This window comes from Nyctereutes procyonoides, unplaced genomic scaffold (assembly GCF_905146905.1).
Source record: "Nyctereutes procyonoides isolate TBG_1078 unplaced genomic scaffold, NYPRO_anot_genome, whole genome shotgun sequence".
In the NCBI taxonomy this organism is placed as follows: Eukaryota; Metazoa; Chordata; class Mammalia; order Carnivora; family Canidae; genus Nyctereutes; species Nyctereutes procyonoides.
Genome location: NW_026575130.1, coordinates 658847 through 674758, shown reverse-complemented (window position 1 = coordinate 674758; position 15912 = coordinate 658847).

The following is a 15912-nucleotide window of genomic DNA, read 5'->3' as shown; positions in this document are numbered from 1 at the left end:
TGCTGGGGTTCTGTGTTCTTCAGGGTCTTTCTGTTCTACCTTTATTTATTTATTTTATTTCTTAAGTAATCTCTATGCCCAGTGTGGAGCTTGAACTCACAACCCTGAGATCAAGAGTCACATGCTCCACTGACTGAGCCAGCCAAGCACTCCTCTTTTCTAACTTTGAAAGGAAAAGAAAGAAGAGACTCAACTACATAAGACTATACAGAAAGATAATGAATTTCCAGACAATACTTTGGGCTCTTTCTGTTATATACACTTTGGAAGAAAAGAACTATGATGCTCTAAGCATTTATTTTAAATTTTTTTTAGGATTTATTTATTTACTTACTTATTTCCTTATTTATTTATGAGAGAAAGCAGGGGGAGGGACAAAGGGAGAGGAAGAGAGAGAATCTCAAGCAGAATCCTTGCTGAGCATGGAGCTGGACTCTGGGCTCAATCCCACAACCCTGAGCAGAAACCAACAGTCAGACACTTAACCTACTGAGCCACCCAAGTGCCCATCTAAGCATTTATGTAACTTAAGTTTGGGGTCTCTGGTTTAAAAGCTATGGTTTGAAGAGGGTTTACAGGGGCAGCCCCAGTGGCGCCGTGGTGGCGCCGCCTGCAGCCCGGCGCGTGATCCTGGAGACCCGGGATCCGAGTCCCAGGTCGGGCTCCCTGCAAGGAGCCTGCTTCTCCCTCTGCCTGTGTCTCTGCCTCTCTCTCTGTCTCTCTCTCTGTGTTGCTCATGAATAAATAAATAAAATCTTAGAAATAAATAAATAAAACATTTAAAAAAAAACTGAAACAGGAAAAAAATGAAGAGGGTTTACATTTTAAAAAACTGAAATAGCCAAGACTTGGACTATGTTAAATATCCAAAAGCACAGTCAATAAGGCCAAGTTAAATGGTAGTGGGGAAAAGGGTACTTGGTAGGCTAAGTTCAGTAGCAATCAATAACAGTAACAATACAATTCAACAAGTATTCAACAAGGCCCTACACCAAAGTGCTTCTGGAATTACCTTTTTCTCTTTTTTTTTTAATAACAGCTTTATTGAGATATAATTAACAATTCTTCCATCGAAAGTATATGGTTCAATGGTTTTTAGTATGTTACAGAGTTGTATAGCCATCACCACAACCAATATTAGAATGTTTTCATTCCTCCCCAATAAAACTTGCCCATTAGTAGTCACTCCCCTTTTCCCCTACTCTCCCATTCCACAGCCCTAGGCAACTCCTGGTCTACTTTTTATCTTGTATAGATTTCCTATTCTAGACACTTTATATGAATGGAATCATACAATATGTAGTCCCTTGTGATTATCCTTTCACTTAGCATAATGTTTTCAAAGTCCACACATGATGTAGTACCTATCAGTACTTCTTATTACCAAATAATATTCCATTGTATGGATATAGCACATTTCATTATCCATTCATCAACTGATGCATAGTTAGGTTGCTTCCCCTTTTTAGCTGTTATGAATAATGTTGCTATGAACATTCATATACAAATTTTTGTTTAGATATATGTCTTTATTTTTCTTAGGAACTTCACATAAACAATGTAGTTTCAAAAAAATACGGTCTAACTTCAAAGACTGTACTCTTAGCAATTAGTCAATGTTTCCTCTCTTATGAAATTTAATTTTTAAATAAAATAGGCAATGTCACTCTCCCCCCAAAAGACAATAACAAAATAATTAAAATTGAAATTTTCAGTGAGAATGTAACTTATTAGAGCTGATTCTAGAAGAAATTTTTAAAAGTTAAATACAGAGTTACCAAATGACTCAGTAATTTTGCTCCTAGCTAGAATTACTTTTTTAAATATCTTGAATATTTTGCTCTGAATGTACTTAGATCACTTATGGTTTTGGCCACACATTGGGCAGTGTGACATCCTACTACCAGGTCAGTTTGATTCAGGTTTGAATTTTGACCTATCACTCACTATTAGCTATGTGAGTTTTATTTATTCAGCAAGTATTTATTAAGCACTCACTATAAGCTGGGTGCTGTACTAAGCAATGTGGATATAAAGTTGAATGACACACTTCTCTGGCTCTTAAAATTTCATGAAATAGTACAGGGATTGGCAAACTGCAAAATCTGGCCCACCTGCCTATTTTTGTACAGCCTGCAAGCTGAGAATAGTTTTTATATTTTTAGACAGTTGAAAAATCAAAAGAAGAATAATATTTCATGATGCATACAAAACATATGAAATTCAAATTTCAATGTCCATAAATAGTTTTATTGGAACACAGCCATGCTTTTTCATTATCGTACTTCCTGTGATAGCTTTTGCACTACAGTAGCAGAGTTGAGTAGTCGTGACATTGGCCACAAGCCTCACAAAAAACTAAAATATGTACTACCTATCCCTTTACAGAAAAAGCTTGCCAACACTTGGTCTGGTGGGACCTACAAGTATAGTACAGTGGATTAGCATTCAGTGAAAAGACCAAGTTTCCATGGGAAAATGTAAGAAGAGACATTTGACCCAGACTTGGAAAGTGAGAGAGATACCTCTGGTGGGGGTGGCATCTGAACTGAGCCCCTGTGGACAAAAATGAGCTAGGCAAAAAAAAAAAAAAAAAAAAAAGGAGTGAGGGTAGCAAGAATAGCAGGAATGGAAGAGGGAAGACAAGGACTCTAGGGCATTCAGAGGTACAGTGGTCCAGTATACCTCGAAGATGGGATTCTAGAGGAGTGAGGACAGGAATGAAATCAAGCAAGCAGGCTAAGCAAGCCCTGGGGTCTCTCAAAGGCAATGCAGAGGCAATGAAAACTTTTAAGTGAAGATAACTCCATAAAGTCTTTTTTTGCTCCAGAAATCAATCTGGCAGGCAGAGATGGGGTTCTGCAGCCAGACCAAGTCATGACTTCTGTTTCTGCCATTTAACTAGCTGTGTGTTCCCCCTCTAAACTTCAGTAACCTCACTAACAAAAATGGCTGCAATTATCACACTAATCACAAGATTTTTGTGGGGATTAAATGAAATAATGCAAGTAAAGTACTTGGTACAGTTTTGGGCACATAATAAATGCTCAATAATGTTGTTATGATACCACCAACATAATTATCATTATTAACAGTATATCTGTGACAATGGAATTAAGGAGATAAAGTCTAAGGATGAAACCCCAGGGAATTCTGCAATGAGTGCACATTCAGTTTCTCATAGGTTTTCTTGGTGGTGTCTAAGATTTGAGGAGGAATAGAAAATGCAGTTTTATAACCTACTTTAAAAGCTGTGGGAGGGGATCCCTGAGGGGCTCAGCGGTTTAGCACCTGCCTTTGGCCCAGGGCGCGAGCCTGCTTCTCCCTCCTCCTGTGTCTCTGCCTCTCTCTCTCTCTCTCTATGTCTATCATAAATAAATCTTTATAAATAAATAAATAAATAAATAAATAAATAAATAAATAAATAAATAAATAAATAAATAAAAGCTGTGGGAAACTGAGTCATGACAACTGCACAGCCATACTTCTAGATTTGTAGCTCACCCATTACTCATACTACAGTTTTGACTCCAAAGATTGTCCACTTGATGAAGTCAATGAGATATGTCTCAATGATTTCATTGCACTGATTTTCTTGACCAAGGTAAGAAGGCAGGAGAATAGGCACTTAAGAGGTGAATGAAACCCAATTTTTATTTAACAAAATGCTTATAAGAAAGACACTCTCACCGTCACAATAATGAAAGCTGGGGGCACCTGGCTGGCTCACTTGGTAGAGGGTGCAACTCTTGATCTCAGGGTCATGAGTTCAAGCCCCACATTGGACATGGAGCCTACTTAATAAAGACGTAGAGAGGGAGAGACAGAGGGAAAGAGACGATCTAAGTGCCCTGTCTACAGATTTGAAAGCTTATAATGTGATAGTCTATCACAAATATTTCCCTTTTTGCTATCAGGATTGAATTGAGAATTAAAAGTACCAAATAAAAAATTAATTAATTAATTAATTAATTAAAAATAAAATTTAAAAAGTACTAAATATAAATATAAATAAAATAGTACCAAATAACTCACTAAAATAGTGGTGAGAAGAGGTAACAATGGTACTATCTAATTGAAGTTAGTGCTTGAATATATGCTTATTAACAAGAAGAAATCATTTTCCTTTGATTCCTTCCTCAAATCCTCTTACTTTATTATCTAGAAAAATAATGCAATTCTATGTTGTTATTATAAATAAAAATATCAGAAATTTAGATTCTGGAATATTGCATTGTGGCAAAGACAGCTAATATTTCTGGAATATGCATCCTTCTGTGTTATTGCCGATGTGGGCTTACTCAGCCAGAGACTGCAGCTCCAGCCTTTATAGCTGGTTGTAGTTCTGTGATTCACTGATCAGAATGGTAATTATGTACGCAACTTCTTAGTCTATCTTTATATTTTCGGCCTGATTCTCTCACCTTTCTGTAGGCTGGAATGAAGATGGTAGGGGTTAGCCCAAACTAACCATAATGAGGACAGTCCTCTGTGATTGGTGGCAAAAATATGAAAGAGGGATCCCTGAGTGGCGCAGCGGTTTGGCGCCTGCCTTTGGCCCGGGGCGCGATCCTGGAGACCCTGGATCAAATCCCACATCGGGCTTCCGGTGCATGGAGCCTGCTTCTCCCTCTGCCTGTGTCTCTGCCTCTCTCTCTCTCTGTGACTATCATAAATAAATAAAAATTAAAAAAAAATTCCCTTTAAAAAAAAAACAAAAATATGAAAGAAACTCTGGTGCCTGAATATCTTCATGAACCAGAGCCACCTACTCATCTTGAACCCCATGTCTACTTCTGAGCTGTTATGTGAGAGAAAAATAATTGTTTGTAGTTTGAACCACTGATTTTGGGTGGGAGGAGGGACCTCTTAGACAAATAATCATATTCTTAAAATTAGTATATTTAAAAAAATAAGATACCTGTAAATTTTACTTTTCAGAGTAAATCTACTATAAACCAATGAACAGAACAGTATATAGACTATAGATAAGAATAATTTAACCACAGAGGAGTAAATGGATAAACAGTTTGGTGATTCCTTTTTTTAATGCAACCTCACATTAAAAACATACCCTGATGAGTAAGGGTGGAGTTTTGAAAAGAGCTGATGTTTCTATTGTTCACCAAAATGAATAGTGTTTCACTGGCCAAGAACTAAGGTGACTTTTTGGACTTTGTCCTTCCTGCTAGATCTAAGAGTTGTTTCTAAACTTTGAGACACAGAGAACCCTATGCTGATTGATCAGGAGTAGGTCTGGAGAGCTCATCCTGACTTCATAAAGGTTCTATGTAGGTGGCAACAGTGAGAGTGGGAGTCTGTTTCCTCTGGAGCACCCTTCAGCCTCCCAGGAGCACTTCTTCACAAACACGAGCCAAGAACTATTGTTTAAAGGTGCGGAGAGCAGGATTCTTTCTCACTTTAGATCTGAAGAGTGGAGGAGTCAGTCATAAGTGGCCGAGTGTGGTGGCAATACCCAGTCAGAGTAGAAGAACCTAAGGACTGAGTTCAGAAGCGCATGGAATTCATCACCCTGAAAAGACTTTGGAAACATCTCCATCACCCTGAATAGAGACTGAATTTAGAGAACCTGTGGCTTTTCCCATAATAATTTGGGTTATTTTTTAAAGAGTAACTTTATATTGTAATCACAGGCTTCTTCTTTTTTTTAAATTTATTTATTTATGATAGTCACAGAGAGAGAGAGAGAGGCAGAGACACAGGCAGAGGGAGAAGCAGGCTCCATGCACTGGGAGCCCGATGTGGGATTCGATCCCAGGTCTCCAGGATCACACCCTGGGCCAAAGGCAGGCGCCAAACCGCTGCGCCACCCAGGGATCCCCTAATCACAGGCTTCTAAGATGTTTACATATACATATACGATTATATTGGAGAAGGTCATCCAGAGGACATGACCTCCAGTTGACCCTGCAGCTGGATCTGGGCCATGGGAGGCTCCCCATCCCCACCCCGCTCCTCACATGTATGTTCTGCCCACCATTACCACAATGGGACCAATTTTCAAGGATGTGGCCTTCAGAGAGGCTGCTGTTGAGCTCTCTGGATGGTATATGTGACTAAACTCCATTAAGATCTCTATATAGGGATACCTGGGTGGCTCAGTCGTTGAGCGTCTGCCTTGGCCCAGGGTGTGATCCTGGAATCACAGGATTGAGTCCCACATCAGGATCCTTGCGCATGGAGCCTGCTTCTCTCTCTGTCTATGCCTCTGCCTCTCTCTGTGTCTCTCATGAATAAATAAATAATTTTTTAAAAAGAGATCTCTATATAAACTTTTAAGATTCTGTCAACCAGTGGAGATCTCAGTGGAGATCTACTCATCTAGCAGCCTCTGAAGACAAGTCTTCCCTTGCTTATTGAACCTGCCACCTTTCAACATGGAGTGGCTGCTCTTTCTTCAGTCTCTCCTTGCCCTCTGTTTTCCATCAGTTTATGAACCAACAACTTAGGTGTTTATTTCACTAACAAGTGATATTGCCTCCTAAGAAAAACACCTTCTTTTTATTTTTTTGAAGATTTTATTTATTTATCCATGAGAGATACAGAGAGGGAGGCAGAGACCTAGACAGAGGAGAAGCAGGCTCCATGCAGGGAGCCTGATGCAGGACTCGATTCCAGGACCTCGGGATCACAACCTGAGCCCAAAGCAGGCGCTCAACCACTGGGCCACCTAGGCGCTCCAACACCTTCTTTTTAGACTTAGATTTTCAAGACTTGTTTATAACTTGAGAGTTTTCTCATCTGGTACAACTGTGGGTTCAATCTTTGTTCTAACTACTAAAAAGAAAATGAAATGGGGCTGGTGAATTGCCTCAGAAATTGGGAAAAGTGGAATTGATTTTAAATGGTTAAAGATATGAATGAATGTCTTTGTTGAAGAACTAATATGATGTCAATATAAATTTATGTTCATTATTTTTAACAGGAATCAAAAAGGAGCATAATAATTACCTATAAATCTTTCTTTGGAACTTCTATCTGGTAAGGATATATAGGCAACCAGTTTGAGCAATAGTACACTTTACTGAGGTGGGGAAAACTATATGGGAGGGGATGAGGGTAGGGAACTGGGTTGGGACAAGTTATATTTGAGATATATATGAGACATCAAATGTTAATATTAGGTATGAATTGGAATATCTCAATCTGAGGTTAGAGGGGAAGTCTGGTCCAAAAATACCAAATGTAGAAATAATCATCTTGAATAAGAAGTTCTGACTATAATATTTAACAAATCTGGTTTAGATTCGTGGAATATCTAGTTTTATTTAACATTTAAGTGACTAGATAAACAGATCTGGAGTTCGGGAAAGAATTAAGTAGTAGGCAAAGAATGCAGCCCTAGGTACACCAACATTTAAAAGTGATGTCAAAGAAGAGCCAGCTGAACTGATGTATAAAAGATATTCTAAGACAATATCATTTCAGTACAACAAAAGCAAAAGCTGTTTTCTGAAGGCAACAAATTAAATTTGCTTTGCCTTTTCCCATTTTTTTTTTTTTTACTTCTTGGCTTTTAAAATACACTTTAATTTGTATTACTAATTAATATTAATATTTGGTTAATTAAAAATGACATTATTTGAACAGTATTTCAAGGTGAAATAAAATGCATACATCTTAGTTTAGATTGAGTAAAGGTTTAGGCTTCAATTCAGAGTCAAGTACATAGGAAATGAATGAACTTTTCTAGATTGAAATAATTCATTCAATTGTTCATTTTTTAACTGGCTATAATTTTATTTTATTTTAAGATTTTATTTATTTATTCATAGAGACACAGACAGAGAGAGAGAAGCAGAGACACAGGCAGAGGTAGAAGCAGGCTCCATGCAGGGAGCCTGATGTGGGACTTGATCTCCGGTCTCCAGGATCACACCCCAGGCCGCAGGCGGAGCTAAACCTCTACGCCACTGGGGCTGCCCACTGGCTATAATTTTCGATATATTATGTAAATATTAGTGATGAAACAAATTTTTTATTTTTTATATTTTATGTCTATTACTTCAGATTAGAAAATCAATTTTAGTGAATGCTTTCATATAAAATGCCATTTTTCAGAGAATAAAATTTTATTAAACTAATATGTTCTCTAGAATTGAAACATTGAAAGGATAATTTATGAAATAATATTATTTCATGCTGCTAGTATTGAACTTTAGTTGTAGCACCTATATTAATTTTTAACATCTTTATTGACATTTAATTGACATACAGCAAGCTGCACATACTTCAAGGGTTCGGTTTGATGTTTTTGATATATATATTCACCCATGAAATAATCATAGTTAAAATAACAAATCCACAATCCCTAAGTTTCCTTGTGCTCCTTTGTAATTACTTCTTCCTCCCTCTCCCTAAGCTTCCACACCTGAGAAACCACTAATTTGCTTTCTGTCAAAGATTAGTTTGCACTTTCTAGAATTTTATATAAGTAGAATCATATTGTATGTACTGTATTTGGGGGAGGGGTTTGGCATTCTTAGATATTTTAAGAGTCATCTATTTTGTGTGTGTGCACTGGTAGTTTACTCTTCTTTCTTATCAAGTAGTTTTCCATTGAATGGATATATCGCAATTTGTTTATCATCATCAGCTGATGGACTTTGGATTATCCGGCTTGGGGGTTTAACAAATAAAGCTGATAGGGATCCCTGGGTGGCTCAGCGGTTTAGCACCTGTCTTCAGCCTGGGTCGTGACCCTGGAGTCCCAGGATTGAGTCCCATGTTAGGCTCCCTGCATGGAGCCTGCTTCTCCCTCTGCCTGTGTCTCTGCCCCTCTATCTCTCTTTCTCTGTGTCTCTAGTGAATAAATAAATAAAATCTTAAAAAAAAAAAAACAAATAAAGCTGATATAACCACTTATGTATACATCTTTGCATGGACATATCCATCTTGTTTCAGACAAATACCTAGGAGTGGAATAGTTGGGTCACATAGTTGATGTTTATTTAATTTTTTAAGATACTGACAGATTCTTTACCGGAGTGGTGTGTCATTTCACATTACCACCAACAATGAGAATTATAGTTGCTCCATATCCTCTCAAGTACTTGATATAGTGAGTGTTTTTGATTTTAGAAATTCTCATTGTCCTGTAGAAGTATCTCAAGGTAGTTTTTGTTGTTTCTTTTTTAAGATTTTATTTATTTATTCATGAGAGACACAGAGAGAGAGAGAGGCAGAGACACAGGCAGAGGGAGAAGCAGGCTCCATGCAGGGAGCCGTCTGACCTGGGACTCCATCCTGGGTCTCCAGGTTCAGGCCCTGGGCTGAAGGCGGTGCTAAACCACTGAGCCACCTGGGCTGCCCTCTCAAGGTAGTTTTAATTTGTATTTCCCCAATAGCTAAGGTTGTCAAGCTTCTTTTCTTTCTTTTCTTTTCTTTTCTTTTTCTTTTCTTTTCTTTTCTTTTTAAGCATCTTTTCATATATTTGTCATCTATCTGTACATTGTATTTGATAAAATGTTCAAATATTTTGCTCATCTTTATTGGATTGTTTTATTTTTTATTATCAAGTCTGATTTCTTCACATATTTCTTCACAAGTCCTTTAGCAGATATGCTATTTGCAAATATTTTTGCTCAGACTGTGGCTTGGCTTTTCATTCTTTAATTATATTTTGAAGAGAAATTCTTCATTTTGATGAAATTCAATTTACTAATTTTTCTTTTATAAATCAAGCTTTTGGCATTGTATCTAAGAAATCTTTATCTAACTCAAGATTGCCAAGACATCTCCTATGTTTTATTCTAGAAGTTTAATAATTTTAGGTTTTTCATTTGTATCGATGATCCATTTAGAATTAATTTATGAAAATAGATTATTCTGGGCCATGAAACAAATCCCAATAAATTTAAAGGATTTAAAAACAACAACAACAAAAAGGATTTAAGTCATACAAAATTTATTCTCTGACCTTAATTGAATTAAATTAGAAATCAATAACAGTGACCTGGAACAATCCCAGATATTTGAAAACTAAATATTATATTTCTACATACCCATGGGTCAGTAAGAAACCAAAAAGAAATGAAAAATTATTTCCAGCTAAATGAAAATGTGGCATGTTGAACTTTGTGGGATGTAGCAAAATGCTACATATAGCACTAAAATGCTATATTAGAAAAGAAGAAAAGTCATCACAGTAGTGACACCAGTTTTTGCATCATAAGGTACTAGATAAAAAGAACAAATGAGACCCAAAGTAAACTGTAAAAAGGAAATAATAAAGATCAGAATAGAGAAACCAGTCAGATAAAAAAACAGGAAAAAAATAGATAAAATCAGTGAAAAATCAAAAGACAGTTCTTTGAGACAGTAAAACTGATAATCTTCTAGCCAGATAGATCAGGGAGGAGATAGAAATGGAGACACAGAGGGAGAGGGAGAGAGCAAGAGAACACAAATATCAGGACCAAAAGGTAAATTACTACAAATTCTACCAATATTAAAAAATGAGAGAATATTGGGCTCAGCCGTTTAACGCTGCCTTCAGCCCAGGGCATGATCCTGGAGACCCGGGATCGAGTCCCGCGCCAGGCTCCCTGCATGAAGCCTGCTTCTCACTGCCTGTGTCTCTGCCTCTCTCTCTCTGTGTCTCTCATGAATAAAAAAAAAAAAAAAAGGAGAGAGAATATTGTGAATGACTTATGCCAATGAATTTTACAACTTAAAAAGCAAAGTTCACTGAAGAGGAAATGGATAACCTGAATAGTCCTACATCTAGTAAATTGAAATTGTATATTCAGATATATTCTAAGCTCAAATATCCTCATTAGTAATTCTACCAAACATTTAAGGAAGAAAAAAACCAGGGGGGGGGGGGGGGGGGGGGGGGGGGGGGGGGGGGGTGAGGGGTGGGGGTTGGGTGGGGGGGGGGGGGGGGGGGGGGGGGGGGGGGGGGGGGTTAATATGGGGGGGGGGGGGTGGGGGGGTGGGGGGTTTGGATTGGATTGTTTTTGGTTAGGTTTGGGGGTTTGGTGTGTGTTGTTTTTTGATTTGTTTGGTGTTTGTTTTTGTGTATTTAGTGTAGGGGGTGTTGGGGTGGGGTGGCTGGATTATTTATATTTGTTTGTTATTATATATGTTTTGATAGAATGTTAAATGGGGAAGGGGACACAGGACTAATGGTTATTGACCGGAAGTTGGAAGTGGCATCCATAGGAGAGAATAAATGTAGAAAGTAGTATATGATAGAGGGAGGGTTGGTTTGTGGTAAAAATGTTAAATATGGTTGCATAGCTAGGATTATAAGGGTATAAAGATTGATAGGTATGGGGGGGGTTGAATATGGGGGGAATTCGGGGGTGGATGGAATATTTGAATGATAAGATAATTGTTAGAGATTAAAAGAAAAAATCATATGATTACCTAAGTAAACTCAGAAAAAGGCCTGTGACAAAATCCAACATTCATAATGATTAAAATTCTCAGTGAACTAGGAATAAAAATGAATTCCTTCACTGTGATAATAGAGATAATGGACATTTTCAAAAAATCTGCAGCTAACATCATATTTAATGGTGAAAATTTGAATTAATTTCTCCAAAGATGAGAAACAATACAGCCTGTACTCAACATTATACTAGAGGTTCCAGTCAGTGCAGTAAGGCAAGGTGTAAAAAAGTCATCTTGTTTGGAAGAAAGAAATAAAAACTCTTTTTGGCACACAACATAATAGTTTATGTAAAATATTCAATGGATTCCATTTAAAAAAACTACTAGAACTAATAATATATTAGCCAGTTGAAGAATACATGATCAATATTTGAAAATCAACAGTATTTCCTTTTTTTTTTCTTAAGATTTTTATTTACTTATTCGTGAAAGACCCAGAGAGAGAGGCAGAGACACAATCAGAGGGGGAAGCAGGCTCCATGCAAGGAGCCCGATATGGGACTCGATCCTGGGACTCCAGGATCATGCCCTGAGCCAAAGGCAGGTGCTCAACTGCTGAGCCACTCAGGCGTCCCAAAAATCAACAGTATTTCTATGTAACAGCAACAAACAATTAGAAATTGAAATCGTAATAAATTTTAATAAAGCAATGCCATTTATATTAGAATCAAAATATGAAATATTAGGGATAAGTCTGACAAAAGATGTGCAAATCCTATACCCAGAAAAGCTCAAAACATTGCTGAGAGAAATAGTAGAAGATTCAAAATTTCTTAATAATTTAAATAAATGAGATATGCTATATTGATAAATTGGAAGGTTTAGTATTTTCACTTCTTTCCAAATTGATTTATAAATTCCATGCAACTCCAGTCAAAATACCAGCAAGTTTTTTTTACACAATGACTAGCTATTCAGAAATAAACATGGAAAATAAAAAAATCTAGTCAAAACAGTTTTGAAAAAGGACAAAGCTGAGTCTTTTTTTTTTTTTTAAGATTTTATTTATTTATTCATGACAGACACAGACAGAGAGAGAGAGGCAGAGATACAGGCAGAGGGAGAAGCAGGCTCCATGCTGGGAGCTGGACACGGGACTCAATTCCGGGACTCCAGGATCACGCCCTGGGCCAAAGGCAGGCGCCAAACCACTGAGCCACCTAGGGATCCCCCAAAGCTGAGAGTCTTATACTACCTGACTTTGAGACTTATTGCAAAGTTACAATAATCAGATCAGTATGGTATTAGCATCAAAAGAAACAAAAACATTAAGGAAACAGATTGGGGATTTTAGAAATAAATTTAAAAATATATAGTCAATTGATTTTTAACACATGTACAAAAGAGGACTGACTTTTCTTGTCGTTTCAACAAATGGTGCTGGAACAATTTGATATCCACACGCAAAAAAAAAAAAAAAAAAAAAAAAAAAAACGAACTCCAGTTCCTAACTCTTTTTTTTTTTTAATGATAGTCACACACAGAGAGAGAGAGAGAGAGGCAGAGACATAGGCAGAGGGAGAAGCAGGCTCCATACACCAGGAGCCCGATGTGGGATTCGATCCCAGGTCTCCAGGATCCCGCCCTGGGCCAAAGGCAGGCGCTAAACCGCTGTGCCGCCCAGGGATCCCTCTGGTTCCTACCTCTTACCTCATATCATGTAAAAGAATTAATCCAAGATACAACATATACCTAAATGAAAAACTCAAAACTTTTAAATCAAGATCATAAGCCTGATGGTGAATGTTTCTGTTTGTGCTCTTAAAGGAAATGTCTTTAGCATATATGTTTAGGATGATATTTTAGGTAAAGGTGATAAGCATGGCAAATACAGATACACCTGTTTTGGCTTATTTTTTCTTTACTACAGAGGTTGGAAAACTAAACTACATTTTCCAGAATTCCATGCATTAAAACTTTTTAATGATTCTTTGACATTTTCTGGTATTTTCCAAGTTTTCCACAATAAACACATAATTAACTTCCTCAAGTACACATTGCCAGTAAGTGATCAAGCCAAGTAAATATACACAAGTAAATCTATCAAAATACTGTTCTATCAGGTGTTTGCTGATCACTAGATTACTGTGTTATAATTGCATTATTTTTTAATTTTTATTTATTTTTTAAATTGCATTATTTAATACTTAAATTTTATTTGCATTATCTATTTCATCTGAAAGATTTAATAAGGGCAGCCTCGCACACATGTCGGTCTTTGTCTTTTGGTGATCTTAGGTATTTGTTCTTTGGCTTTGTTACTTTTAGCCCTGTTCACTTATAAAAAAAAAATACAATACTACATGTGGCTATTAATTTGATCCTTTTTGTTTCTGCTTTTTACAAAGCAAGCTACTCATTTGTTGAGGGGGCAATTTCAATATGTCAAAAGTTGATTTTGCCCCTTCCTGCTCTTCCACTTTGGATATGCCTCTACAAGATGTTCGCATGCTATACAAAAGATGCTCCTCTGCTTAACCCAGACTGCACAAAATAATCAAATGTCAGATTTGGAAGAAACATTAGAGATCATTCCAGTCCAATACTTTCATTCCCCAGATGTTTAACCTGAGGTTCAGATAGTCAAGCTAACAGTCACATGGATTTTGAAAAGCTGAAACTAGAACCCAGATCTTTTGACCTGCAGTCCAGTGCCTTTTCCATGATTACAAACTCTCCACATATTCTATACTTTCATTATGAAGCCTATTTTAAGAGTTAAGCAAACTGAATTATAACTACATTTCAAGAGGACACTATGAAGCAAACTTTTTAAAAAAGGAATCAACTCCTAAAATATATGTACATTAAGATATATGTGTGCATGCAGACACATGCCCCCCGTCCCCACCTCCACACACAAATCAGAGAGAGGAAGGAGGGGAGGAGGAGGGACGGAGAGGAAAGTCTTCCATTTATGGCTCACTTTAACCCAACGCCATACACAGTCCTTGATTTCTTGGAATTTGGCTCTCAGCTTCTGTCTTTCTAGGCGCTATGCCTTCTTCCCGTGGCTTACATTGACAGTTTCCAAGCCATCCAAAAGAAGGTGTAAATCTACTTTTGTAGCATGATGCTTTAACTATAAAAGCCAATTCTTCCGCTTCCAAATTTCAGCTTTAAGATGTCATCTTTACATAAAGCAGGCACGAAGTGTCTCTAAGTGCGGAACAGAAGGTAGAAAATCAAGATCTCCTCGGGATAGTCTTGCTTCTACTCTCAGATAGATGGGACAGCCTCCTCCCTTTTATTTCTGAGGCTAGGATATTTCTGTACTGTTTAAAAGTGCAGTGGTCGGGGATCCCTGGGTAGCTCAGCGGTTTGGTGCCTGCCTTTGGCCCAGGGTGAGATCCTGGGGTCCCGGGATCGAGTCCCGCATCGGGTTCCCAGCATGGAGCCTGCTTCTCCCTACTCCTGTGTCTCTGCCTCTCTCTGTGTCTATCATAAGTAAACACATAAATATTTTTTTTAAAAAGTACAGTGGTCCCCTCTTATGTACGTTTAGCTTTCCGTGGTTTCAGTTACCCATAGTCAACCACAGTTCCAAAGCATATGATCCTCCTCTGACATACGGTCAGAAAGTCACTAGCAGCCTAATACAGTGTCTGCATCGTTCACCTCACTGCATCTCATCACATAGGCATTTTATCATCTCGCATCATAGGAAGAAGGGTGAGTACAGTTCAATAAGATATTATGAAAGAGAAATCACATTCACACAACTTTTATTACAGTGTATTGTTACAGGTGTTCTATTTTATTATGAGTTATTGTTGTTAATCTCTTGCTGTACTCAATTTATAGATTAAAATTTATCATAGGTAGGTATGTATAGGAAAAAAACATAGTTTATATAGGGTTCAATACTCTGCAGTTTCAGGCATCCACTGGGGGTCTTGGAACATGTCCTCCGTGGATAAGGGAGGACTACTGTATTACCATTACCATTTGCTCTCTCATCCCTACCATAGTTTCAAAATGTGTTACCTTACTAAACTGACCACACAGCTTCAATGAGACAGAATCTTCTAAATAGAAAAATAAACGGAGAAATATCTGATTTGTCAGAGATCCCATCACTATGTCATAAAACTTTTGCTTCATTACATCTTGGTTATTCTCATTCTCAACATTAGGGACTCTTACTTCTATAATCCTATATTCTTTCCACAAATGCTGGCTAATTTCTCAGGTGGTTTTCAGATCTCTTTTATTCTTTTCTAATTCTTAGCTATCTTGACTCCATTACTTATTTCTTGCTTCCCTCTATAAGCCCTTTAAAGGAAACCGCCACCCTGCTTTCGTGCATAAGGTGCTTACAAGGCACTGAAAAACATAACCATCATTATAAACCTATGGAAAACCTCATGTCAGTAAATCACCTGAATAGCAAATAAGTGATGCTTCTGCTGCCATTACATGTTTACTTCTGCTCTCAAAATGAATGTAATAGGGACGCCTGGGTGGCTCAGCGGTTAAGCATCTACCTTC